This window comes from Lissotriton helveticus, chromosome 1_1 (assembly GCF_964261635.1).
Source record: "Lissotriton helveticus chromosome 1_1, aLisHel1.1, whole genome shotgun sequence".
Taxonomy (NCBI): domain Eukaryota; kingdom Metazoa; phylum Chordata; class Amphibia; order Caudata; family Salamandridae; genus Lissotriton; species Lissotriton helveticus.
In genome coordinates, this window is record NC_136057.1 from 353,779,653 (window position 1) to 353,807,438 (window position 27,786).

The following is a 27,786-nucleotide window of genomic DNA, read 5'->3' on the forward strand; positions in this document are numbered from 1 at the left end:
TAGACTGCATGAACGTGACATCAACACTGTGAACACTACCACGGAGGCCTGGAGACTGATGGGTAGGGCGGCTGACGCTCTGCCGCTATACGCACCGGCACTTCCACTGGCTCATCACCCGCATATCTCGGTTACACAAGAAAAGGTAGGCATGAATCTGCTGCAGAGGGCAGGCATAGATAAAATGGGTGACCTGTATCTAAATGGGGTCTTCCAAACGTTAGACAAAATGCAATACATCAGTAACCCGTCCCTCCTGTTCAGCTTTAACTACTATAGGCTACAGAGGGCACTTAAGGAACATTACCCAGCACATCCGGGGGAACCGAAGCCACTAGCGCCGCTGCAACTCATACTCACCACACCCACGGCGTCACACCTGGTGTCTAAATTATACACAAGCCTGCAGGGCGCGATAGGGGGAGGCACTGACAAGGCTAGAAACAGGTGGAGTGAAGGCTTAGAGACACCCCTAACTGATGAAGAGTGGGCCTCCACGTGCATGCTAACCGACATGTTGACGCCGAATGGTAATTTAAGAATCATTCATTATAAATATCTGCATCAGGTGTATTATACACCACAGAGACTGCACAAATACGGGTTGAAGGAGGACTCAAGATGCAACAGGTGTAAGCAGGATGGGGCGGATTTCATGCATCTAGCTTGGCACTGTCGCAAGGTAGCGGGCTTTTGGGAACAAGTGATGCAAACTCTGAATGAAATGTTGGGCTCTTCCTTGAGATGTGATGCTAAAATCTGCCTCTTGGCTATTGTGCCACAGTTGAGAGCGAGGAGGCGCAAGTTCTGCGCGGTAGCGCTATTACTAGCCAAAAGGAGGGTGTCACTACACTGGAACAGTAGAAGGGGGCCGGTAATTAAAAGCTGGTTGGAAGATATGACGTACTGTCACGATACGCTGACCACATATGAAGAGGAGCTACCGATTGGATCAAGGCCCAAGGACTACTGGGAGTACTTCCGACACTATTTATCGAAGCACGGGACAGAAGGGGAGGTAAATGACCACGACTAGAAGAGGTAATTAGAGGGTGCAAAACACTACACACTGGTACATTGGTATGTTTAAGGGAGGGAGGATGCTGTGACACAGAATATTTAGTTGTTAATGGACACATAAGAGTTTGAATTAATGGTTGGTTGAATTCAGTTACCTTAGGGAAATATAGTTACCAAAAAAGTAAGATCCCTGGCATGTTTATGAGCGTATAGAGCACTTAACACTAGTACTGTGATTACACTGTAAGACGCCGCCGGTCCTTTGGATGTCGGCTGAAGGGCTGTGTACATGACCATGCGAGCCCGTTCGGGCACACGAAACTGTAGCCGGCCAGGAATGGTTGTAGGCGAATCGCATGTAACGTTCTTTTTTTTTCTTCTTCTGTGATAAGTGCAATAAACCTCTTACAACCAAAAAAAAACAAGAAAAAAAGGATGACTAATATGCCTTCTTCAGTTTAGAGCACCTGTAGGATTAAATTGATCTGTCAAGTACAAAAGTATCCTTAGAAGTGCAACTTTGAAATTTGTTTGCTGGGTCTTCTGCTGCATTCCTACGTCCAGCTCTAATTCATTTTTTGATTAGCCCTCATTCACTTCCATATATGAATGAGCAGGAAAAATTAGAGGGCCCTTCGCTCTTTGAGAGAAACATGAAAAGACTGAGAACTGTGTAACTCCCTAACATTGGGGCCTTCGGCCTTACTCCAGCCAACTCTTGCAGTTTAATACTTTTAAATGTTGATGTTCTTTAACAATCCCAGCAGAAGGGATCAGGTTGACAGGCTCTGCAGTTCTCCAGTATGGGACTGTCCAGATCATTACTCAATCTACCTTGATTTGGCACAGTATAAAGTACGTCATGAAGTCTCCTATGAAAGGGTATGCAAATCTATTTGAATCACTTTTGTTAGTCAGGTGGACCTGTTCGCTGGAAAGGCCAGGGAGGAGAAAAATAGCTCATTGGTATAGAACACTGAATTAGCAGCTGATTTTGAGGTGGGAGAAGATCGAGTAATCCAACTGGACCTCAATAAACGGTTTCTTAGTATGCAGTAGCCCGCGACCACCTCTTACCCAAAAGCGTAATCTCATCCCTTTGCAGAATCAGGCAAGCTTTCACCTGCTCAAGCTGAACTGACATTGGTCTTCTTGGCCAGCAAGAGTTCCTCTCATGAAGCTGTTGAGGCTAGAGAACAGAATGACGCATATTCATTCTTTATAATAACTCTTCTAGCCCTCCCACTCCATACCACTTTATAACTTCCAATGGTGCAGATGTCTTCCATCATTGTGACCCTTGCTGCTTTTCTCAACATTGGCTGGCTCGGCATAACAAGAAGGGGTGGATGGCTTAAGGAGAGCCTGAATTGTGCCGGTAAGGTTCTACAGGGAGTCACTGGCAGATAAAGAGAAACTCAGCCCTAAGTTGGCTCTTTTCTCTCACTTTCTTTCCCCTCTGTCCTTCTACCTATCTCTCACTCTTCAAATACTAATATCTATATTGTATTCACATGCCCTTCACAAACTTTCTGACCCTACTTCCTCTCTCCCTTAAATCAGTACAATACTCTTCTTTTCCTTTAGGAAACTCTATATCTTTTTTAAAGGCCCTTCCCATATTCACACTGCTTCTTGATAAGACATTCTTATCCTTTCTTTGAAGGATAGTGAAATTGATTTTCTTGAAACATGGTTGGTATACCATCAATTCATTACACTGTACTTTATCATTATCCTTACTTAAGCAATGCATTTCATCATTAGGACATGTGAAGTGTTTGCCGGGCATGGTGGCGTGTGCCTGTTGTCCTAGCTACTTGGGAGGCTGAGGATTGTGGATTGCTTGAGCTCAGGGGTTCTGGGCTGCACTCAGCTGTGTTGATCAGGTGTCCATGCTGTGTTTGGTATCAATATGGTGTTCTAGAGGGAGCTCTCGAATTTCAGGTTGTGTAATGAGAGGTGCACTGACCCAGGCTGGAAACAGAGCAGGCCAAAGCGTCCGTGCCCATCGGTAGCAGGACAGCACTTGTGAACAGTAGGTGTAACACAGCCTGAGCAAAATAGTGAGACCTAGCCTCTCTTTTTTTGACTCAAATGTGAACGTTTGGTTTTTACAAGATGGTAATGAATTATTTTTCCAAAACCAAATCTTTGTTTTTCTTTTGATATTATTGCAGGAAATATAATGAACATTTGAACTGGACCGGGCATTCTAGCATAGCAGACAATTCTCCAGAATTGAGACATATTGCAACAACAAGCTAGCAGGTGGAGAGGACTGAAAACTCTGTGCAGCCTAGAATAAAAGACTGTGTGATTTTCAGCAAGGATGACTGAAATGCATTCTTCATTTTAGAGCACCGGTAGGATTAAATTGATCTGTCAAGTACAAAAGTATCCTTAGAAGTGCAACTTTGTAATTTGTTTGCTGGGTCTTCTGCTGCATTCCTACGTCCAGCTCTAATTCAATTTTTTGATTAGCCCTCATTCACTTCCATATATGAATGAGCAGGAGAAATTAGAGGGCCCTTCGCTCTTTGAGAGAAACATGAAAAGACTGAGAACAGTGTAACTCCATAACATTGGGGCCTTCGGCCTTACAACAGCCAACTCTTGCGGTTTAATACTTTTAAATGTTGATGTTCTTTAACCATCCCAGCAGAAGGGATCAGGTTGACAGGCTCTGCAGTTCTCCAGTATGGGGCTGTCCAGATCATTACTCAATCTACCTTGATTTGGCACAGTATAAAATACGTCATGAAGTCTCCTATGAAAAGGTATGCAAATCTGTTTGAATCACTTTTGTTAGTCAGGTGGACCTGTTCGCTGGAAGGGGCAGGGAGGACAAAAATAGCTCATTGGTATAGAACACTGAATTAGCAGCTGATTTTGAGGTTGGAGAAGATCGAGTAATCCAACTGGACCTCAATAAACGGTTTCTTAGTATGCAGTAGCCCGCGACCACCTCTAACCCAAAAGCGTAATCTCATCCCTTTGCAGAATCAGGCAAGCTTTCACCTGCTCAAGCGGAACTGACATTGGTCTTCTTGGCCAGCAAGAGTTCCTCTCATGAAGCTGTTGAGGCTTTAGAACAGAATGACGCATATTCATTCGTTATAATAACTCTTCTAGCCCTCCCACTCCATACCACTTTATAACTTCCAATGTTGCAGATGTCTTCCATCATTGTGACCCTTGCTGCTTTTCTCAAAATTGGCTGGCTCGGCATCACAAGAAGGGGTGGATGGCTACAGGTGAGCCTGAATTGTGCCGGTAAGGTTCTACAGGGAGTCACTGGCAGATAAAGAGAAACTCAGCCCTAAGTTGGCTCTTCTCGCTCACTTTCTTTCCCCTCTGTCCTTTTACCTATCTCTCACTCTCTAAATACTAGTATGTATATTGTATTCACATCCCCTTCACAAACTTTCTGACCCTACTTACTCTCTCCCTTAAATCACTTCAATCCTCTTCTTTTCCTTTAGGAAACTTTATATCTTTTTTAAAGGCCCTTCCCATATTCACACTGCTTCTTGATAAGACATTCTTTTCCTTTCTTTGAAGGATAGTGAAATTCATTTTCTTGAAACATGTTTGGCATACCATCAATTCATTACACTGTACTTTATCATCATCCTTACTTAAGCAATGCATTTCATCATTAGGACATGTGAAGTGTTTGCCGGGCATGGTGGCGTGTGCCTGTTGTCCTAGCTACTTGGGAGGCTGAGGATTGTGGATTGCTTGAGCTCAGGGGTTCTGGGCTGCATTCAGCTGTGTTGATCAGGTGTCCATGCTGTGTTGGGTATCAATATGGTGTTCTAGAGGGAGCTCTAGAATTTCAGGTTGTGTAATGAGAGGTGCACTGACCCAGGCTGGAAACAGAGCAGGCCAAAGCGTCTGTGCCCATCGGTAGCAGGACAGCACCTGTGAACATTAGGTGTAACACAGCCTGAGCAATATAGTGAGACCTAGCCTCTCTTTTTTTGACTCAAATGTAAACGTTTTAATTTTTACAAGATGGTAATGAATTATGTTTCCAAAACCAAATCTTTGTTTTTCTTATGATATTATTGCAGGAAATTAAATGAACATTTGAACTGGGCCGGGCATTCTAGCATAGCAGACAATTCTCCAGAATTGAGACATATTGCAACAACAAGCTAGCAGGTGGAGAGGATTGAAAACTCTGTGCAGCCTAGAATAAAAGACTGTGTGATTTTCAGCAAGGATGACTGAAATGCATTCTTCATTTTAGAGCACCTGTAGGATTAAATTGATCTGTCAAGTACAAAAGTATCCTTAGAAGTGCAACTTTGAAATTAGTTTGCTGGGTCTTCTGCTGCATTCCTACGTCCAGCTCTAATTCATTTTTTGATTAGCCCTCATTCACTTCCATATGTGAATGAGCAGGAGAAATTAGAGGGCCCTTCGCTCTTTGAGAGAAACATGAACAGACTGAGAACTGTGTAACTCCCTAACATTGGGGCCTTCGGCCTTACTCCAGCCAACTCTTGCGGTTTAATACTTTTAAATAATGATGTTCTTTAACCATCCCAGCAGAAGGGATCAGGTTGACAGGCTCTGCAGTTCTCCAGTATGGGGCTGTCCAGATCATTACTCAATCTACCTTGATTTGGCACAGTATAAAATACGTCATTAAGTCTCCTATGAAAAGGTATGCAAATCTGTTTGAATCACTTTTGTTAGTCAGGTGGACCCGTTCGCTGGAAGGGGCAGGGAGGACAGAAATAGCTCATTGGTATAGAACACTGAATTAGCAGCTGATTTTGAGGTGGGAGAAGATCGAGTTATCCAACTGCACCTCAATAAACGGTTTCTTAGTATGCAGTTGCCCGCGACCACCTCTAACCCAAAAGCGTAATCTCATCCCTTTGCAGAATCAGGCAAGCTTTCACCTGCTCAAGCTGAACTGACATTGGTCTTCTTGGCCAGCAAGAGTTCCTCTCATGAAGCTGTTGAGGCTAGAGAACAGAATGACGCATATTCATTCTTTATGATAACTCTTCTAGCCTTCCCACTCCATACCACTGTATAACTTCCAATGTTGCAGATGTCTTCCATCATTGTGACCCTTGCTGCTTTTCTCAACATTGGCTGGCTCGGCATAACAAGAAGGGGCGGATGGCTACAGGAGAGCCTGAATTGTGCCGATAAGGTTCTACAAGGAGTCACTGGCAGATAAAGAGAAACTCAGCCCTAAGTTGGCTCTTCTCTCTCACTTTCTTTCCCCTCTGTCCTTCTACCTATCTCTCACTCTCTAAATACTAGTATCTATATTGTATTCACATCCCCTTCACAAACTTTCTGACCTTACTTCCTCTCTCCCTTAAATCAGTACAATCCTCTTCTTTTCCTTTTAGGAAACTCTATATCTTTTTTAAAGGCCCTTCCCATATTCACACTGCTTCTTGATAAGACATTCTTTTCCTTTCTTTGAAGGATAGTAAAATTGATTTTCTTGAAACATGTTTGGCATACCATCAATTCATTATACTGTACTTTATCATTATCCTTACTTAAGCAATGCATTTCATCATTAGGACATGTGAAGTGTTTGCCGGGCATGGTGGTGTGTGCCTGTTGTCCTAGCTACTTGGGAGGCTGAGGCTTATGATTCGCTTGAGCTCAGGGGTTCTGGGCTGCACTCAGCTGTGTTTATCAGGTGTCCATGCTGTGTTGGGTATCAATATGGTGTTCTAGAGGGAGCTCTAGAATTTCTGGTTGTGTAATGAGAGGTGCACCGACCCAGGCTGGATACAGAGCAGGCCAAAGCTTCTGTGCCCATCGGTAGCAGGACAGCACCTGTGAGCAGTAGGTGTAACACAGCCTGAGCAAAATAGTGAGACCTAGCCTGTCTTTTTTTGACTCAAATGTGAACGTTTTGATTTTTACAAGATGGTAATGAATTATGTTTCCAAAACCAAATCTTTGTTTTTCTTTTGATATTATTGCAGGAAATACAATGAAAATTTGAACTGGGCCGGGCATTCTAGCATAGCAGACAATTCTCCAGAATTGAGACATATTGCAACAACAAGCTAGCAGGTGGAGAGGACTGAAAACTCTGTGCAGCCTAGAATAAAAGACTGTGTGATTTTCAGCAAGGATGACTGAAATGCATTCTTCATTTTAGAGCACCTGTAGGATTAAATTGATCTGTCAAGTACAAAAGTATCCTTAGAAGTGCAACTTTGAAATTAGTTTGCTGGGTCTTCTGCTGCATTCCTACGTCCAGCTCTAATTCATTTTTTGATTAGCCCTCATTCACTTCCATATGTGAATGAGCAAGAGAAATTAGAGGGCCCTTCGCTATTTGAGAGAAACATGAAAAGACTGAGAACAGTGTAACTCCCTAACATTGGGGCCTTCGGCCTTACTCCAGCCAACTCTTGCGGTTTAATACTTTTAAATGTTGATGTTCTTTAACAATCCCAGCAGAAGGGATCAGGTTGACAGGCCCTGCAGTTCTCCAGTATGGGGCTGTCCAGATCATTACTCAATCTACCTTGATTTGGCACAGTATAAAATACGTCATGAAGTCTCCTATGAAAAGGTATGCAAATCTGTTTGAATCACTTTTGTTAGTCAGGTGGACCTGTTCGCTGAAAGGGGCAGGGAGGACAAAAATAGCTCATTGGTATAGAACACTGAAATAGCAGCTGATTTTGAGGTGGGAGAAGATCGAGTAATCCAACTGGACCTCAATAAACGGTTTCTTAGTATGCAGTAGCCCGCGACCACCTCTAACCCAAAAGCGTAATCTCATCCCTTTGCAGAATCAGGCAAGCTTTCACCTGCTCAAGCTGAACTGACATTGGTCTTCTTGGCCAGCCATAGTTCCTCTCATGAAGCTATTGAGGCTAGAGAACAGAATGACGCATATTCATTCTTTATAATAACTCTTCTAGCCCTCCCACTCCATACCACTTTATAACTTCCAATGTTGCAGATGTCTTCCATCATTGTGACCCTTGCTGCTTTTCTCAACATTGGCTGTTTCGGCATAACAAGAAGGGGTGGATGGCTACAGGAGAGCCTGAATTGTGCCGGTAAGGTTCTACAGGGAGTCACTGGCAGATAAAGAGAAACTCAGCCCTAAGTTGGCTCTTCTCTCTCACTTTCTTTCCCCTCTGTCCTTCTACCTATCTCTCACTCTCTAAATACTAGTATCTATATTGTATTCACATCCCCTTCACACACTTTCTGTCCCTACTTCCTCTCTCCCTTAAATCACTTCAATCCTCTTCTTTTCCTTTAGGAAACTCTATATCTTTTTTAAAGGCCCTTCCCATATTCACACTGCTTCTTGATAAGACATTCTTTTCCTTTCTTTGAAGGATAGTGAAATTGATTTTCTTGAAACATGTTTGGCATAGCATCAATTCATTATACTGTACTTTATCATTATCCTTACTTAAGCAATGCATTTCATCATTAGGACATGTGAAGTGTTTGCCGGGCATGGTGGCGTGTGCCTGTTGTCCTAGCTACTTGGGAGGCTGAGGCTTGTGGATTGCTTGAGCTCAGGGGTTCTGGGCTGCACTCAGCTGTGTTGATCAGGTGTCCATGCTGTGTTGGGTGTCAATATGGTGTTCTAGAGGGAGCTCTAGAATTTCAGGTTGTGTAATGAGAGGTGCACCGACCCAGGCTGGAAACAGAGCAGGCCAAAGCTTCCGTGCCCATCGGTAGCAGAACAGCACCTGTGAGCAGTAGGTGTAACACAGCCTGAGCAAAATAGTGAGACCTAGACTCTCTTTTTTTGACTCAAATGTGAACGTTTTGATTTTTACAAGATGGTAATGAATTATTTTTCCAAAACCAAATCTTTGTTTTTCTTTTGATATTATTGCAGGAAACACCATGAACATTTGAACTGGGCCGGGCATTCTAGCATAGCAGACAATTCTCCAGAATTGAGACATATTGCAACAACAAGCTAGCAGGTGGAGAGGACTGAAAACTCTGTGCAGCCTAGAATAAAAGACTGTGTGATTTTCAGCAAGGATGACTGAAATGCATTCTTCATTTTAGAGCACCTGTAGGATTAAATTGATCTGTCAAGTACAAAAGTATCCTTAGAAGTGCAACTTTGAAATTAGTTTGCTGGGTCTTCTGCTGCATTCCTACGTCCAGCTCTAATTCATTTTTTGATTAGCCCTCATTCACTTCCATATGTGAATGAGCAGGAGAAATTAGAGGGCCCTTCGCTATTTGAGAGAAACATGAAAAGACTGAGAACAGTGTAACTCCCTAACATTGGGGCCTTCGGCCTTACTCCAGCCAACTCTTGCGGTTTAATACTTTTAAATGTTGATGTTCTTTAACAATCCCAGCAGAAGGGATCAGGTTGACAGGCTCTGCAGTTCTCCAGTATGGGGCTGTCCAGATCATTACTCAATCTACCTTGATTTGGCACAGTATAAAATACGTCATGAAGTCTCCTATGAAAAGGTATGCAAATCTGTTTGAATCACTTTTGTTAGTCAGGTGGACCTGTTCGCTGAAAGGGGCAGGGAGGACAAAAATAGCTCATTGGTATAGAACACTGAAATAGCAGCTGATTTTGAGGTGGGAGAAGATCGAGTAATCCAACTGGACCTCAATAAACGGTTTCTTAGTATGCAGTAGCCCGCGACCACCTCTAACCCAAAAGCGTAATCTCATCCCTTTGCAGAATCAGGCAAGCTTTCACCTGCTCAAGCTGAACTGACATTGGTCTTCTTGGCCAGCCATAGTTCCTCTCATGAAGCTATTGAGGCTAGAGAACAGAATGACGCATATTCATTCTTTATAATAACTCTTCTAGCCCTCCCACTCCATACCACTTTATAACTTCCAATGTTGCAGATGTCTTCCATCATTGTGACCCTTGCTGCTTTTCTCAACATTGGCTGTTTCGGCATAACAAGAAGGGGTGGATGGCTACAGGAGAGCCTGAATTGTGCCGGTAAGGTTCTACAGGGAGTCACTGGCAGATAAAGAGAAACTCAGCCCTAAGTTGGCTCTTCTCTCTCACTTTCTTTCCCCTCTGTCCTTCTACCTATCTCTCACTCTCTAAATACTAGTATCTATATTGTATTCACATCCCCTTCACAAACTTTCTGTCCCTACTTCCTCTCTCCCTTAAATCACTTCAATCCTCTTCTTTTCCTTTAGGAAACTCTATATCTTTTTTAAAGGCCCTTCCCATATTCACACTGCTTCTTGATAAGACATTCTTTTCCTTTCTTTGAAGGATAGTGAAATTGATTTTCTTGAAACATGTTTGGCATAGCATCAATTCATTATACTGTACTTTATCATTATCCTTACTTAAGCAATGCATTTCATCATTAGGACATGTGAAGTGTTTGCCGGGCATGGTGGCGTGTGCCTGTTGTCCTAGCTACTTGGGAGGCTGAGGCTTGTGGATTGCTTGAGCTCAGGGGTTCTGGGCTGCACTCAGCTGTGTTGATCAGGTGTCCATGCTGTGTTGGGTGTCAATATGGTGTTCTAGAGGGAGCTCTAGAATTTCAGGTTGTGTAATGAGAGGTGCACCGACCCAGGCTGGAAACAGAGCAGGCCAAAGCTTCCGTGCCCATCGGTAGCAGAACAGCACCTGTAAGCAGTAGGTGTAACACAGCCTGAGCAAAATAGTGAGACCTAGACTCTCTTTTTTTGACTCAAATGTGAACGTTTTGATTTTTACAAGATGGTAATGAATTATTTTTCCAAAACCAAATCTTTGTTTTTCTTTTGATATTATTGCAGGAAACACCATGAACATTTGAACTGGGCCGGGCATTCTAGCATAGCAGACAATTCTCCAGAATTGAGACATATTGCAACAACAAGCTAGCAGGTGGAGAGGACTGAAAACTCTGTGCAGCCTAGAATAAAAGACTGTGTGATTTTCAGCAAGGATGACTGAAATGCATTCTTCATTTTAGAGCACCTGTCGGATTAAATTGATCTGTCAAGTACAAAAGTATCCTTAGAAGTGCAACTTTGAAATTAGTTTGCTGGGTCTTCTGCTGCATTCCTACGCCCAGCTCTAATTCATTTTTTGATTAGCCCTCATTCACTTCCATATATAAATGAGCAGGAAAAATTAGAGGGCCCTTCGCTCTTTGAGAGAAACATGAAAAGATTGAGAACTGTGTAACTCCCTAACATTGGGGCCTTCAGCCTTACTCCTACCAACTCTTGCGGTTTAATACTTTTAAATATTGATGTTATTTAACAATCCCAGCAGAAGGGATCAGGTTGACAGGCTCTGCAGTTCTCCAGTATGGGACTGTCCAGATCATTACTCAATCTACCTTGATTTGGCACAGGATACAGTACGTCATGAAGTCTCCTATGAAAGGGTATGCAAATCTGTTTGAATCACTTTTGTTAGTCAGGTGGACCCGTTCGCTGGAAAGGGCAGGGAGGAGAAAAATAGCTCATTGGTATAGAAGACTGAATTAGCATCTGATTTTGAGGTGGGAGAAGATCGAGTAATCCAACTGGACCTCAATAACTGGTTTCTTAGAATGCAGTAGCCCGCGACCACCTCTAACCCAAAAGCGTAATCTCATCCCTTTGCAGAATCAGGCAAGCTTTCACCTGCTCAAGCTGAACTGACATTGGTCTTCTTGGCCAGCAAGAGTTCCTCTCATGAAGCTGTTGAGGCTAGAGAACAGAATGACGCATATTCATTCTTTATAATGACTCTTCTAGCCCTCCCACTCCATACCACTTTATAACTTCCAATGTTGCAGATGTCTTCCATCATTGTGACCCTTGCTGCTTTTCTCAACATTGGCTGGCTCGGCATAACAAGAAGGGGTGGATGGCTACAGGAGAGCCTGAATTGTGCCGGTAAGGTTCTACAGGGAGTCACTGGCAGATAAAGAGAAACTCAGCCCTAAGTTGGCTCTTTTCTCTCACTTTCTTTCCCCTCTGTCCTTCTACCTATCTCTCACTCTTCAAATACTAATATCTATATTGTATTCACATGCCCTTCACAAACTTTCTGACCCTACTTCCTCTCTCCCTTAAATCAGTACAATACTCTTCTTTTCCTTTAGGAAACTCTATATCTTTTTTAAAGGCCCTTCCCATATTCACACTGCTTCTTGATAAGACATTCTTATCCTTTCTTTGAAGGATAGTGAAATTGATTTTCTTGAAACATGGTTGGTATACCATCAATTCATTACACTGTACTTTATCATTATCCTTACTTAAGCAATGCATTTCATCATTAGGACATGTGAAGTGTTTATCGGGCATGGTGGCGTGTGCCTGTTGTCCTAGCTACTTGGGAGGCTGAGGATTGTGGATTGCTAGAGCTCAGGGGTTCTGGGCTGCACTCAGCTGTGTTGATCAGGTGTCCATGCTGTGTTGGGTATCAATATGGTGTTCTAGAGGGAGCTCTAGAATTTCTGGTTGTGTAATGAGAGGTGCACCGACCCAGGCTGGATACAGAGCAGGCCAAAGCTTCCATGCCCATCGGTAGCAGGACAGCACCTGTGAGCAGTAGGTGTAACACAGCCTGAGCTAAATAGTGAGACCTAGCCTGTCTTTTTTTGACTCAAATGTAAACGTTTTGATTTTTACAAGATGGTAATGAATTATGTTTCCAAAACCAAATCTTTGTTTTTCTTTTGATATTATTGCAGGAAATACAATGAACATTTGAACTGGGCCGGGCATTCTAGCATAGCAGACAATTCTCCAGAATTGAGACATATTGCAACAACAAGCTAGCAGGTGGAGAGGACTGAAAACTCTGTGCAGCCTAGAATAAAAGACTGTGTGATTTTCAGCAAGGATGACTGAAATGCATTCTTCATTTTAGAGCACCTGTAGGATTAAATTGATCTGTCAAGTACAAAAGTATCCTTAGAAGTGCAACTTTGAAATTAGTTTGCTGGGTCTTCTGCTGCATTCCTACGTCCAGCTCTAATTCATTTTTTGATTAGCCCTCATTCACTTCCATATGTGAATGAGCAGGAGAAATTAGAGGGCCCTTCGCTATTTGAGAGAAACATGAAAAGACTGAGAACAGTGTAACTCCCTAACATTGGGGCCTTCGGCCTTACTCCAGCCAACTCTTGCGGTTTAATACTTTTAAATGTTGATGTTCTTTAACAATCCCAGCAGAAGGGATCAGGTTGACAGGCTCTGCAGTTCTCCAGTATGGGGCTGTCCAGATCATTACTCAATCTACCTTGATTTGGCACAGTATAAAATACGTCATGAAGTCTCCTATGAAAAGGTATGCAAATCTGTTTGAATCACTTTTGTTAGTCAGGTGGACCTGTTCGCTGAAAGGGGCAGGGAGGACAAAAATAGCTCATTGGTATAGAACACTGAAGTAGCAGCTGATTTTGAGGTGGGAGAAGATCGAGTAATCCAACTGGACCTCAATAAACGGTTTCTTAGTATGCAGTAGCCCGCGACCACCTCTAACCCAAAAGCGTAATCTCATCCCTTTGCAGAATCAGGCAAGCTTTCACCTGCTCAAGCTGAACTGACATTGGTCTTCTTGGCCAGCCATAGTTCCTCTCATGAAGCTATTGAGGCTAGAGAACAGAATGACGCATATTCATTCTTTATAATAACTCTTCTAGCCCTCCCACTCCATACCACTTTATAACTTCCAATGTTGCAGATGTCTTCCATCATTGTGACCCTTGCTGCTTTTCTCAACATTGGCTGTTTCGGCATAACAAGAAGGGGTGGATGGCTACAGGAGAGCCTGAATTGTGCCGGTAAGGTTCTACAGGGAGTCACTGGCAGATAAAGAGAAACTCAGCCCTAAGTTGGCTCTTCTCTCTCACTTTCTTTCCCCTCTGTTCTTCTACCTATCTCTCACTCTCTAAATACTAGTATCTATATTGTATTCACATCCCCTTCACAAACTTTCTGTCCCTACTTCCTCTCTCCCTTAAATCACTTCAATCCTCTTCTTTTCCTTTAGGAAACTCTATATCTTTTTTAAAGGCCCTTCCCATATTCACACTGCTTCTTGATAAGACATTCTTTTCCTTTCTTTGAAGGATAGTGAAATTGATTTTCTTGAAACATGTTTGGCATAGCATCAATTCATTATACTGTACTTTATCATTATCCTTACTTAAGCAATGCATTTCATCATTAGGACATGTGAAGTGTTTGCCGGGCATGGTGGCGTGTGCCTGTTGTCCTAGCTACTTGGGAGGCTGAGGCTTGTGGATTGCTTGAGCTCAGGGGTTCTGGGCTGCACTCAGCTGTGTTGATCAGGTGTCCATGCTGTGTTGGGTGTCAATATGGTGTTCTAGAGGGAGCTCTAGAATTTCAGGTTGTGTAATGAGAGGTGCACCGACCCAGGCTGGAAACAGAGCAGGCCAAAGCTTCTGTGCCCATCGGTAGCAGAACAGCACCTGTGAGCAGTAGGTGTAACACAGCCTGAGCAAAATAGTGAGACCTAGACTCTCTTTTTTTGACTCAAATGTGAACGTTTTGATTTTTACAAGATGGTAATGAATTATTTTTCCAAAACCAAATCTTTGTTTTTCTTTTGATATTATTGCAGGAAACACCATGAACATTTGAACTGGGCCGGGCATTCTAGCATAGCAGACAATTCTCCAGAATTGAGACATATTGCAACAACAAGCTAGCAGGTGGAGAGGACTGAAAACTCTGTGCAGCCTAGAATAAAAGACTGTGTGATTTTCAGCAAGGATGACTGAAATGCATTCTTCATTTTAGAGCACCTGTCGGATTAAATTGATCTGTCAAGTACAAAAGTATCCTTAGAAGTGCAACTTTGAAATTAGTTTGCTGGGTCTTCTGCTGCATTCCTACGTCCAGCTCTAATTCATTTTTTGATTAGCCCTCATTCACTTCCATATATAAATGAGCAGGAAAAATTAGAGGGCCCTTCGCTCTTTGAGAGAAACATGAAAAGACTGAGAACTGTGTAACTCCCTAACATTGGGGCCTTCAGCCTTACTCCTACCAACTCTTGCGGTTTAATACTTTTAAATATTGATGTTATTTAACAATCCCAGCAGAAGGGATCAGGTTGACAGGCTCTGCAGTTCTCCAGTATGGGACTGTCCAGATCATTACTCAATCTACCTTGATTTGGCACAGGATACAGTACGTCATGAAGTCTCCTATGAAAGGGTATGCAAATCTGTTTGAATCACTTTTGTTAGTCAGGTGGACCCGTTCGCTGGAAAGGGCAGGGAGGAGAAAAATAGCTCATTGGTATAGAAGACTGAATTAGCATCTGATTTTGAGGTGGGAGAAGATCGAGTAATCCAACTGGACCTCAATAACTGGTTTCTTAGAATGCAGTAGCCCGCGACCACCTCTAACCCAAAAGCGTAATCTCATCCCTTTGCAGAATCAGGCAAGCTTTCACCTGCTCAAGCTGAACTGACATTGGTCTTCTTGGCCAGCAAGAGTTCCTCTCATGAAGCTGTTGAGGCTAGAGAACAGAATGACGCATATTCATTCTTTATAATGACTCTTCTAGCCCTCCCACTCCATACCACTTTATAACTTCCAATGTTGCAGATGTCTTCCATCATTGTGACCCTTGCTGCTTTTCTCAACATTGGCTGGCTCGGCATAACAAGAAGGGGTGGATGGCTACAGGAGAGCCTGAATTGTGCCGGTAAGGTTCTACAGGGAGTCACTGGCAGATAAAGAGAAACTCAGCCCTAAGTTGGCTCTTTTCTCTCACTTTCTTTCCCCTCTGTCCTTCTACCTATCTCTCACTCTTCAAATACTAATATCTATATTGTATTCACATGCCCTTCACAAACTTTCTGACCCTACTTCCTCTCTCCCTTAAATCAGTACAATACTCTTCTTTTCCTTTAGGAAACTCTATATCTTTTTTAAAGGCCCTTCCCATATTCACACTGCTTCTTGATAAGACATTCTTATCCTTTCTTTGAAGGATAGTGAAATTGATTTTCTTGAAACATGTTTGGCATACCATCAATTCATTACACTGTACTTTATCATTATCCTTACTTAAGCAATGCATTTCATCATTAGGACATGTGAAGTGTTTGCCGGGCATGGTGGCGTGTGCCTGTTGTCCTAGCTACTTGGCAGGCTGAGGCTTGTGGATTGCTTGAGCTCAGGGGTTCTGGGCTGCACTCAGCTGTGTTGATCAGGTGTCCATGCTGTGTTGGGTATCAATATGGTGTTCAAGAGGGAGCTCTAGAATTTCAGGTTGTGTAATGAGAGGTGCACCGACCCAGGCTGGAAACAGAGCAGACCAAAGCTTCTGTACCAATCGGTAGCAGGACAGCACATGTGAGCAGTAGGTGTAACACAGCCTGAGCAAAATAGTGAGACCTAGCCTCTCTTTTTTTGACTCAAATGTGAAGGTTTGGTTTTTACAAGATGGTAATGAATTATTTTTCCAAAACCAAATCTTTGTTTTTCTTTTGATATTATTGCAGGAAATATAATGAACATTTGAACTGGACCGGGCATTCTAGCATAGCAGACAATTCTCCAGAATTGAGACATATTGCAACAACAAGCTAGCAGGTGGAGAGGACTGAAAACTCTGTGCAGCCTAGAATAAAAGACTGTGTGATTTTCAGCAAGGATGACTGAAATGCATTCTTCATTTTAGAGCACCTGTAGGATTAAATTGATCTGTCAAGTACAAAAGTATCCTTAGAAGTGTGGAAAAGTAAATTTTGCCATGTTGTATGTGCCTACGTGTTCCCCACCTTATGCTATATGTGCATGATCGATATGCATGTATCCCCCTCCGATCGATTAAAGACGCAATTACAGTTGTGTCCATCTCTAGTATGCCAGTTTCCAGTCTTCGTAAAAGCAACGAATATCAGGCCTATGTAAAGCTACGTGCCACATTTTACAGTGTGCACGTTAATTCATTGAATTGTCCCCGTTTCTAGGCCTCAAAAGGGCCCGGACTCAGATTCAGCTCCTGTCTCCTGAACCCTCTCCGAGGAGCGATACAGCCCCCACCTGTATCCCTGACCCTTCACTTACTTCATGCCACGCAGTGCCCGGCTCGGCCTGGCTCTGCCTCCCAGTCTGCCAAGAATATGTTATGTTTCTAGTTATCAGTCCAGCCCTCCTTCTCTGCATTCCTAAACTACTGAGTCACATCAATAGTTTCCGTCATGGTCTAGCCTTTATGTCTCCATGTAAGAGAAATACTGTATTAACATTCATAGAATATTCCTCGCACAAGCACTACATGTAGAATAACGCATGCACCAGTCTTAGAGTCTGTTAGCCTTTGCCCTGATAACTTTTGGATTCTATCAACATGTTCTCTAAAACACCAGATACTAGATATGCCTGGGTACATGTCGCTCTGACACTCCAGACTTTCGTCTCCTCTTCTAGCGCAGAAGTCATAGCCCCCAGTTCCTCCTGGTAACACGTCATTGTCAGTTTGCGCGCACCACTAGGTTAGAGGTCCCAGCTGCTCAGGTAGTCCCCTCCATGTTTCCGCCCCATTTATGACATATTCTGTTACGTTTACATCACATGTCTATGTATACGCCCTGTACACACCTCTTGTTACACCCACTTTATGCCTTATCTTTCGCGACTGCTACAAACTCCGCCTACTGCTACGCCTACTGTATTGAATGCAATGTATTCTGTTTAACTATAAATATTGTGGACTGTTATTAAAAGTTACCCAATTGCCTAGCCTATTCCTGCCCCCGGCAGCTGCCATTCCATTCCCGTACAGGCTGTCCTGTTCCTGTCCTTTTATGCTTAATTAAAGCCTGTCAACTCCAGCTACCTCGTATCTTGACTCTTATTTATTGAACTAACCGTTTATTGATTATAGTCAAAAATAGATCAGGTAATTAATTATTTATTTACCACATAATGGCGCCCGAATAGGGACTTGCCCTTTCCCCACGCGCCGGAGAAGCCACGCAGGCCCCCTGATCCTCTGCAGCCGTGACGGAACTATACCGGCCACGTGCAGATATTTCTGCTTCAAGTATCCCTCAGGCCCACGGAGGAGACGGAGGTTGCGGTCCAGCGTCCAGACGAGGCGGTGGAGGAACGCGGCGAGTCCCGACCAGAGCCCAAGCCGAGAGTCCAAGGTCCGAGGTATCCGGAGGCCCACCTGTAACTGAAGTCCGAAGATCGTCCGTCCGTCGTCGTAGCAGTCCAGTCCAGTCCGAGGCCTTCCGTTCTTGCTGCCCGGTGAGTACCGTTGCTGGGGTAGTATCTAGACAGGGTCAATTAATTTGTCTCTGGTCCGTGGGTTTGGGTACACAGATCCAACACGAAGTGTCCACCTAGGTGGATGCGGGTCCTGACGTGTCTCTTTATGGGACCGGTAAGTTTCGTACTGTTTTAGCAGTGCATCTAGTCATTCTAGTAAGTTCTGTTCTCGAGAAAATTCATGTATTCTGTTTTCGGTATTTCAGGTAATATTCTGTCCGAACTGTCATTTTAAATGTTATTCCATGTGTTTTCAATGTCGTGGTATGAATGATTCGTTTTTCAGTTATTATTGTGTTTATCGTGTATTGTATTGTGTCCAGACTCCAGTCTAAGCCATGCCTCTGTTCTCAAAGTTACGTCAGTTAAAAACTAGAAAAGGTCTGCTCGAGGAAGCAGTTCCTGTCCCGCCTAGGGACAGTCCAGGTCATTTTATGTATCATAAGCATGGCATAAGTGCCATATTATATCTAGATCTATGGGTGGAGTACACCAAGGAATTAGAGGAAAAGTATAGATGGCCCGTATCAGGTACGTGGGATGCCGAGTGCATCATGCGAGTAGAAGAAGTATTATGGAAAAAGAAAGCCAGACAGTCCCAGAAAGATGCCATTGATTTATGGCTCAAATAATCTCATAAAAGAACTGAAAAAGAAATCAGAAAGTCAGAATTAAGTAGGGAATCCTCAGAAAGAGCCCAAGAAAGGGAATTAATCGAAATAGGTGAACGAGTTAAAGCCGAACAGTCAGACAGACAGAGGAATGCCCTCATTAAGGGTATGTATCCTGTTCTTGCCGAGGGCTTGCCAAAAGCAACCCCGGAAGCACCATGTAATTTTCCGCCGCCATTAGTTCCGATTAAGCTACGTCACAAACCGACCGCAGCTGATATTTTTCTCTCGTCCTATTTGGACGACACGGTCCCAGAATATGCAAATCCTGCTCCGCCCGCTCCTGTAAATAATGTAATTCCTGTTCCTCCAGCCACCGGGGCACCTGTTACAGTACCTGTTACGGTACCCCCGGTCCAGCCCGTAATACAATTTCCCGCTACATCGGTCACTCTGCCAACACGAAGAGTATCAGTCGATGATTCCAGTTTAGGGGCCGCGGGGGGAGGTCCTCCTGGAACCCCGCCGCCACACAAACGTATAACGTTAGTCGAGTTACATGAACGTGCGTTACAGCGTACGCCCAAATATCAGTCCGTTGCAGATATCAGACGAGCTCTTACCGAATGCCGTTATGATCCAGTCCCAGGCGATGATAATATGGTTATATATTCATTGCGTGTAAGACGGGTGACCGAGTATTTGGACACCCTACCGAATATGAAAGAAGATCTAGACAGAATATATCGTTTCATCCGTACAGGAGAAGATCCAGAAAGTATTGGCGAAATCATGTCACTAAGGAAAGCTGAGACTCAGCTCATGCTATTAAAGTTTCTAATCAACTGTTTAATAAGGGAACAAGATTATCCAGATAAAGATCCGATCGAAATGAAAGTCCTGACAAGGTGGAGTGATAATATAGCCGAGGGAAAACACAGGACACTCAGTAGTATAGAGAGTATGTACAAGAAAATCCGTAAGGAAATAATGAGGTTACACGAGAAACGCAAAGCAGCACAAGTAAGCGAGAAGGAAAACGACTCTTCTACTGAAGAGGTAGACGACGAGAATCCCACCAGAATAGCGTATGTAGGTAAAACTAGACTTCCCGACCGACATTCACGCCTAGAACACAAGAAAGTTTTCTCTCTTCCAGCACCAGAACGAGATTCTCTAGAACAAGTATTTCAAGCTACCGATCACATCCTGAAATCACGAATCGGTTATATTGAACTTAGTACTATGCATGAACAAGAACTAGTCCGATCAGCAGTCCGATGGACTACTGATTCTACCACTTTTCCAGACGAAATAGTGGCACAAATGTTTCTGAAACTGCCCCCAGCCGAGCAGCGACTGGTGGGTATGTATATGATCCAGCACCTCATTACACTGTATGAGGGACAACATTCTGATCCAGGTCCGTTACATGATGTTCTGAACGAGTTACTCCAGTATAGATGGAAAGGTTTAGGTACAGATTTAATTAGTGTCATTCTAGAACAGCGCCACAAATATAGAACATTTCTGAATCCGCATTTTATTCATGTCTCACCCCCAGAAAGTAAACCATTTTACATAGATAGACAGCATCCGTTACGAGAAGTACACCCAGTTAGGACAGAGGGTGGTGAAATGCAACAAGTATTTGTTTACACCCCTATCACAAAGATGGAACTCTTAGAGATGAAGAAGTTAATTCCCTGTCACGACAAGGATCCAGCAGGGTTCCATCGAGAATTAAAAGACATGCTCCGTATGGGAGAATACACATATCCAGATATCATTAAAATGCTAAAAGTCCTGTTGCCCGCAGGGGTATATGAAAAACTCAAGGAAAAAGAATGGGAGGTGGGAGAGAAAAAGATTGATTGGACAGCTCTAGAAGCTGAAGATAAACTAAGAGTACCAGGTACCGGTCTTGGGGACAAATGTAAAGAATTGCCAGAGTTATTGATTCAAGTTTTGCCAAGGTTACTAGCCACGAAAAAGGAAGATTGGGATGCAATCTCAGCATGCAAACAGAAACAGGATGAAGACACTAGTGATTTTTATTCTAGATTTGAGAAATGTTTCATTATCAACAGTGGTCTGAAGACAGGTAGCGAGTCATACCCTCATCTTTTTGTTACTAAACTAGTCGAAAATTCAAGCCCACAAGTTAAAAATCGAGTTCTGAAAGTCGAAAGTACCTGGCAAGCTAGTACCCCGTCACAAATGTTACAGATGCTCCAGTATCACCAGAATAGAATCAGGGAAGAGCAAGAACACGAAAGGAGACGTATGAAAGACACGAAAATGAAAGTACTAGTTGCACAATCTGTTCCGCAAGACAGTCAGAAGAGGGGTCCGAATCAAGCCAGTCATCCTGCAGCTCCCGTTAAAGGGACATGCAATTATTGTAAACAGCCAGGTCATTTTATAAACGAGTGTGCAGTTCTGAAACACAACATAGCTACTGGTAAGACTAAAGAAAGACCACGTCCGCCTAGACAAGAACAAGTTTCACAGACTTCTCAGTCACCACAGAATGCACAACAGACAGTTCCAGCACCGCAGCCTATCGCTGCAACACAGCATGTTACACAACAGATGTACCAGTATGCCCAGTCAGAGTATCCAGAGTATCAACAGTATTCATGAAACAGCCTGGAGAGGGAGGTAGGCTTGCCTCTCATCGAGATACCTGTAGATCAAGAGGGTCCCTATGTACACAGTCAAGTATTAGGGAAAGACAGAAAGTTTTTGATTGATACAGGGGCAAGTAGGACTACTATCAGTCATGACGAGGTTCCAGGGGCTCCGCTCTCAGGCTCTAGAAATGTTTCCCTTGGATTTTCAGGAAAGCCTATAGTTAACGAGATATCAAAACCAGTTACTCTAGAAGTTGGTCCGTTGTCCCGAACTACTGATTTATTACTTACGAAATCATGTCCAGAAAATTTATTAGGCATTAAAACATTGAAGGAATTAGGTGCAGTTATTTGCTGTTCCCCAGAAGGAATCCGATTGTTCTTAAGGGACTTTAAAGGTCACTATGTATTACGTGATTTTGATCCAAGATTGTCAAATGTACCACAGCATTTATGGGCGCAAGGTCCAACTGATGTAGGTTTTATGCAAATCACACCCCATCGTGTGACTCTCAAGCAAGGTATAGTCCTGCCACGAATCAGACAGTACAGATTGCCACCTGAGGCTGTAGCAGCCTTATCCAAAATTATTGACGAGCTTATTGCTCAAGGAGTGGTTGTAGAAACTGACTCCAACGTATGTAATTCTCCTATCATTCCAGTCATGAAACGTACTGATCCAAATGCACCTCCAGTATATCGATTAGTGATTGACCTTCGAGAACTTAATAAATGTATCATACCCCAGTACCCAGTAGTCCCAGATATTTCTTCCCTATTGACAGCCATTGATTCTGAAGCTACATTTTTTACTGTCATAGACCTCAAGAACACATTTTTCAGTGTCCCCATTCATCCAGACAGCCAGTACCTTTTCGGTTTTTGTTTAAATGGAAGGAGCTATAAATTCACACGAGCTCCTCAAGGTTTCACAGAAAGTCCTAGTATTTATAGTCAAGCACTCAAGAGACAACTAGACAATATTCACATGCCAACTGACACTGCCCTGCTCCAGTATGTCGATGATCTACTGATCACAGCCCGTTCTGAACGTGACTGCGAGCGAGCGTCACTTACAGTTCTGTATTTTCTGGCCGAGCAGGGGCACAAGGTGTCCCCTTCCAAATTACAATTCTGTGTCCAGCAAGTGATCTACTTAGGCCACTTACTGTCCAAGTGGGGTAGGCAGTTGACACCAGACCGTATCCAGTTAATAGCGAGTCTTCCACAGCCCAAGACACAGAAGGAGGTACGTGCTTTTATTGGCCTCACTTCTTACTGCAGACAATGGATTCCTCAGTATGCATTTCTAGCCAAGCCACTGATACAGTTAACGACACAGGAGGCAGCCGTATCGACTGTCCTCCCTTGGACCCAGGAACATACACTTGTTTTTAATGAATTAAAGAAAGCCTTATGCCAAGCTCCTGTTCTAGCTACACCGAACTACAGTAAGCCTTTTACACTTTTTGTCACAGAACGTGATGGTACGGCATTATCTGTCCTCACACAAGATCAAGCGGGACAGTACAAGCCCTGTGCTTATTTTTCGAGCACATTAGATCCAGTAGCCCAGGCTCTGCCTGCGTGCCTCAAGTCAGTTGCAGCCACAGCTCTAGCTATCAGACAAAGTGATTCCATAGTATTAGGACACTCCCTGACAGTACAAGTTCCACACTCCGTGGAAGTTCTTTTAAACCGAACACAGACTCAGCACTTGACAATTGCACGTTTAACAGGTTATGAACTGACACTGTTCCAGCCACACATAGAAATCAGACGCTGCAAAATTCTAAATCCTGCTACACTGTTACCGTCAGTTACTTCAAATTCTGCCACACATGACTGTGTGGAAGTTGTTAACACTATGACAAAGCCAAGACAAGACCTGACAGACATTCCATTACCTAATCCCGACCTGACACTTTATGTGGACGGTTCATGTATGAGAACTAGTACAGGAGAACTAGTAGCCGCGTATGCAGTGACTACTGAAACCGAAGTTATAGAAACACATCGTATTGACACCCTGTCTGCTCAAGCAGCAGAGCTAGTCGCTCTGACCCAAGCCTGCATACGTGCCAAGAACCTGAAAGTAAACATATACACAGATTCACGTTACGCATTCGGAGTCGTACACGACTTCGGAGTGCTCTGGCAGGAGAGAGGTTTCATGACTTCTCATGGAACCAAGATTCAGCATGGTCTCCTCATTCAAGCTCTGTTAGATGCAATACATTTACCGACAGCTATCGCTATCATGAAGTGCAAAGCATATACGAAAGTTACTGACATCATCTCCCAAGGTAACGATCTAGCAGATCGAACAGCCAAGCTTACAGCTCAGACACCAGACATTCCAGTTAACAAGACACAGACATCCACTCCAGAACAGACTACTTGTATGACAGTTAAGGACCCTACACAAGATGTCATAGACATACAGTTACATGCCACTTCCGAAGAAATCAAGTAATGGTCTGAACAAGGAGGGGTCCAGACAGATCAGGGATGGGTAACGAAGGGAAAAACCACATGGTTTCTCCCCGACTCTATGGTTCAAGTCATTATCAATACCGCACATAGTCCAGCACATCTAGGAGAAAAAGCTATGTTAGACAGTATCCAGAACCTTTGGTTCAACAAGCACTTACGAGCTGCAGCCAAGCAGAAAGTCCGTACTTGTATGATATGTTGTCAATTCAATCCAGGTAAAAGTGTTCAAGTATGTCCTCGTAGTTGTATGCGCTTTGTCCAGGTGGACAGAAGCATATCCAGTCCCAGATTACACAGCCGCGACCACTGCCAAGCAGTTGGTTCGTGAATTCTTCCCCCGTTATGGGCTCCCTAGGGTCGTGTATTCTGATAACGGCCAGCCATTCTCATCCGAGTTAATGAAGCATGTTTCCCTTTTGTTAGGGTACCAGTGGAAGTTCCATTGTGTACACCATCCTGAAGCAGCCGGTCTCGTAGAGAGACATAATCAGACCCTAAAAATCCGTATTGCCAAGACATGTAAAGAGAAAGGTGTAGACTGGCTAGTTGCTCTGCCAGTTGCTTTATTCTTTATGCGAATGGTCGCACATTCTAGATCAGGTCTGTCCCCTTATGAGGTCGTATTCGGCCGCCCCCCAAATATGTGGGGTACACCTAGACCCCGCAGTATTACAGATGTTTCCAGTAATATGTTGACAGATTACCTAGCTTCCTTGATGTCTGCCCTACACTCTTGTCGTTCACAGGTTGCCGCCGCATTTCCAGACAATACCGAAGTGAAACCGCATGAGGTCATTCCAGGCGACCTCGTATTGGTCAGGAACTTTGATCGTTCAAGTCCGCTGGAGCCTCGTTGGAAGGAGCCGAGACTTGTCCTTCTGACCACCCGCACGGCCGTGAAGTTGGAGGGCCGCAAGGGATGGGTCCATCTGTCCCACATCAAGAAATTCCATGGAATTCGTAAAAAGACATTCGAAAAGGACTGCCGAAATTCTAAAGACTGCCTGAAACCAGACACTGATCTGAATCCTGAACTAAAAGTTCCTCTGTTAGAGAAAACTCCGCAACAGGAGTATAAGTTAAAGCTCCGGTCTAGTAAAATAAGTCAGCCAGTTTAATTGTCTAAGTCCCTCTCGGGTGAAATGGTTAGACAGGTATCTGACATGTATGAGATAGACCCCCATAGTGAGAGAGTTAGTCAAAATTCTATACGATGTATCATCATTCTAAGTTTTTTATTATATGTAAGTCTTATGGTTACCTGCACAAGTTATGCCTTACATTTATGTTTTCCAAGTTCACATGTAAATAAGTTTTCTAATGCTACAGTAGAGCACACATTTAGTGATCTGCCTCCTCACGAGCTATCCTATCGTCTTGCTATGAGAAATAATACATTCATCCGAATGTTACACTATTCACACCAGACCAGCAATGCCACTAATTGTTGGGTGTGTGGTCGACTCCCCCCTTTCCAGACACCGAAGGGAGTTCTGCCACTCTTTCCCTATCCGTTTTCACATAATGGTTCGTGTGGAGCATGGTCCACGTTAACGTCATCTTCCAATGATATGTCCCTTCTGAATAGAACATGTTTTCCAGACAAGCAAGGTCTCCCCCATAGAACAGGGTTAGATCTAGAAAATGAAGTATATGATTTAGGTAATTATTCTTCGAATTTTATGGTTCTGAATGTCCAGTCTGATACTACTCCAGACTTGCCTGCTATTTCAGTACTACCAGTTAAAGGCGAATTATGTGTCAGAAAGAATGGTTCCGCACATGTAGGACATAGTGATTGTACTACTACTGTCGAGTATAGTGACAGTGGGAAATTTATATTTAAAGCCTCACGTCATTCTTATTTTGTTTGTGGTCAGACCGCATATATTCGTCTGCCCCTCGATTGGGATGGAACATGTTACATTGCCTTCCTACTGCCACCAGTTTTTCTAGCCCCATCAGATTATCACAGAAACACACATCTAGTACACGTCAGACATAGAAGGGAGATTGAGTCCCCAATTGTCGATCAAACTGAAACTGCTCTAGAACAGTATACAGATTTCAATAAAGGTTTCTTCTTCTTTATAGGACCTATCCAGAATAGTAAGTTAATACGTAGATTGACCAGAACCCTTGAAGCAGTAGTGAATGAGACTACTTCTGCTCTAGGTAACCTAACCGAAGAGCAATCTGCTATGAGATTTGTCGTGCTCCAAAATCGTCTCGTTCTTGACGTCATATTGGCCGATAGAGGAGGAGCATGTAGAGTCATCGGATCTAGTTGCTGCATTTTCATTCCTAATAACGCGCCGTCTGTTTATTCAGCTATAACCAGACTACATAAAATTGCCCATCAGTTACACCAGAATCCAGGCACCTGGACATGGTCCGGTTGGCTCTGGGATATCATATCTGCTTGGGGATGGAAAGTATTGTCATTCCTAGGTATTGCAGTAATGATCATATTCAGTTGCTGCCTCTGTATACAATGTGGCCCTGCAATTTGCGGCATTTGTGCTACCTCTTGTATTCCTAGTCCTAAATCCCGTTCCAAGACAATTCGAGACGAGCAAATGATGCTATATGAAATGATAGATGGTATCATGAATATTGATGTTTCCTGATGGAAACGTAGGGCACAAGGAGGGAATGTGGAAAAGTAAATTTTGCCATGTTGTATGTGCCTACGTGTTCCCCACCTTATGCTATATGTGCATGATCGATATGCATGTATCCCCCTCCGATCGATTAAAGACGCAATTACAGTTGTGTCCATCTCTAGTATGCCAGTTTCCAGTCTTCGTAAAAGCAACGAATATCAGGCCTATGTAAAGCTACGTTGCCACATTTTACAGTGTGCACGTTAATTCATTGAATTGTCCCCGTTTCTAGGCCTCAAAAGGGCCCGGACTCAGATTCAGCTCCTGTCTCCTGAACCCTCTCCGAGGAGCGATACAGCCCCCACCTGTATCCCTGACCCTTCACTTACTTCATGCCACGCAGTGCCCGGCTCGGCCTGGCTCTGCCTCCCAGTCTGCCAAGAATATGTTATGTTTCTAGTTATCAGTCCAGCCCTCCTTCTCTGCATTCCTAAACTACTGAGTCACATCAATAGTTTCCGTCATGGTCTAGCCTTTATGTCTCCATGTAAGAGAAATACTGTATTAACATTCATAGAATATTCCTCGCACAAGCACTACATGTAGAATAACGCATGCACCAGTCTTAGAGTCTGTTAGCCTTTGCCCTGATAACTTTTGGATTCTATCAACATGTTCTCTAAAACACCAGATACTAGATATGCCTGGGTACATGTCGCTCTGACACTCCAGACTTTCGTCTCCTCTTCTAGCGCAGAAGTCATAGCCCCCAGTTCCTCCTGGTAACACGTCATTGTCAGTTTGCGCGCACCACTAGGTTAGAGGTCCCAGCTGCTCAGGTAGTCCCCTCCATGTTTCCGCCCCATTTATGACATATTCTGTTACGTTTACATCACATGTCTATGTATACGCCCTGTACACACCTCTTGTTACACCCACTTTATGCCTTATCTTTCGCGACTGCTACAAACTCCGCCTACTGCTACGCCTACTGTATTGAATGCAATGTATTCTGTTTAACTATAAATATTGTGGACTGTTATTAAAAGTTACCCAATTGCCTAGCCTATTCCTGCCCCCGGCAGCTGCCATTCCATTCCCGTACAGGCTGTCCTGTTCCTGTCCTTTTATGCTTAATTAAAGCCTGTCAACTCCAGCTACCTCGTATCTTGA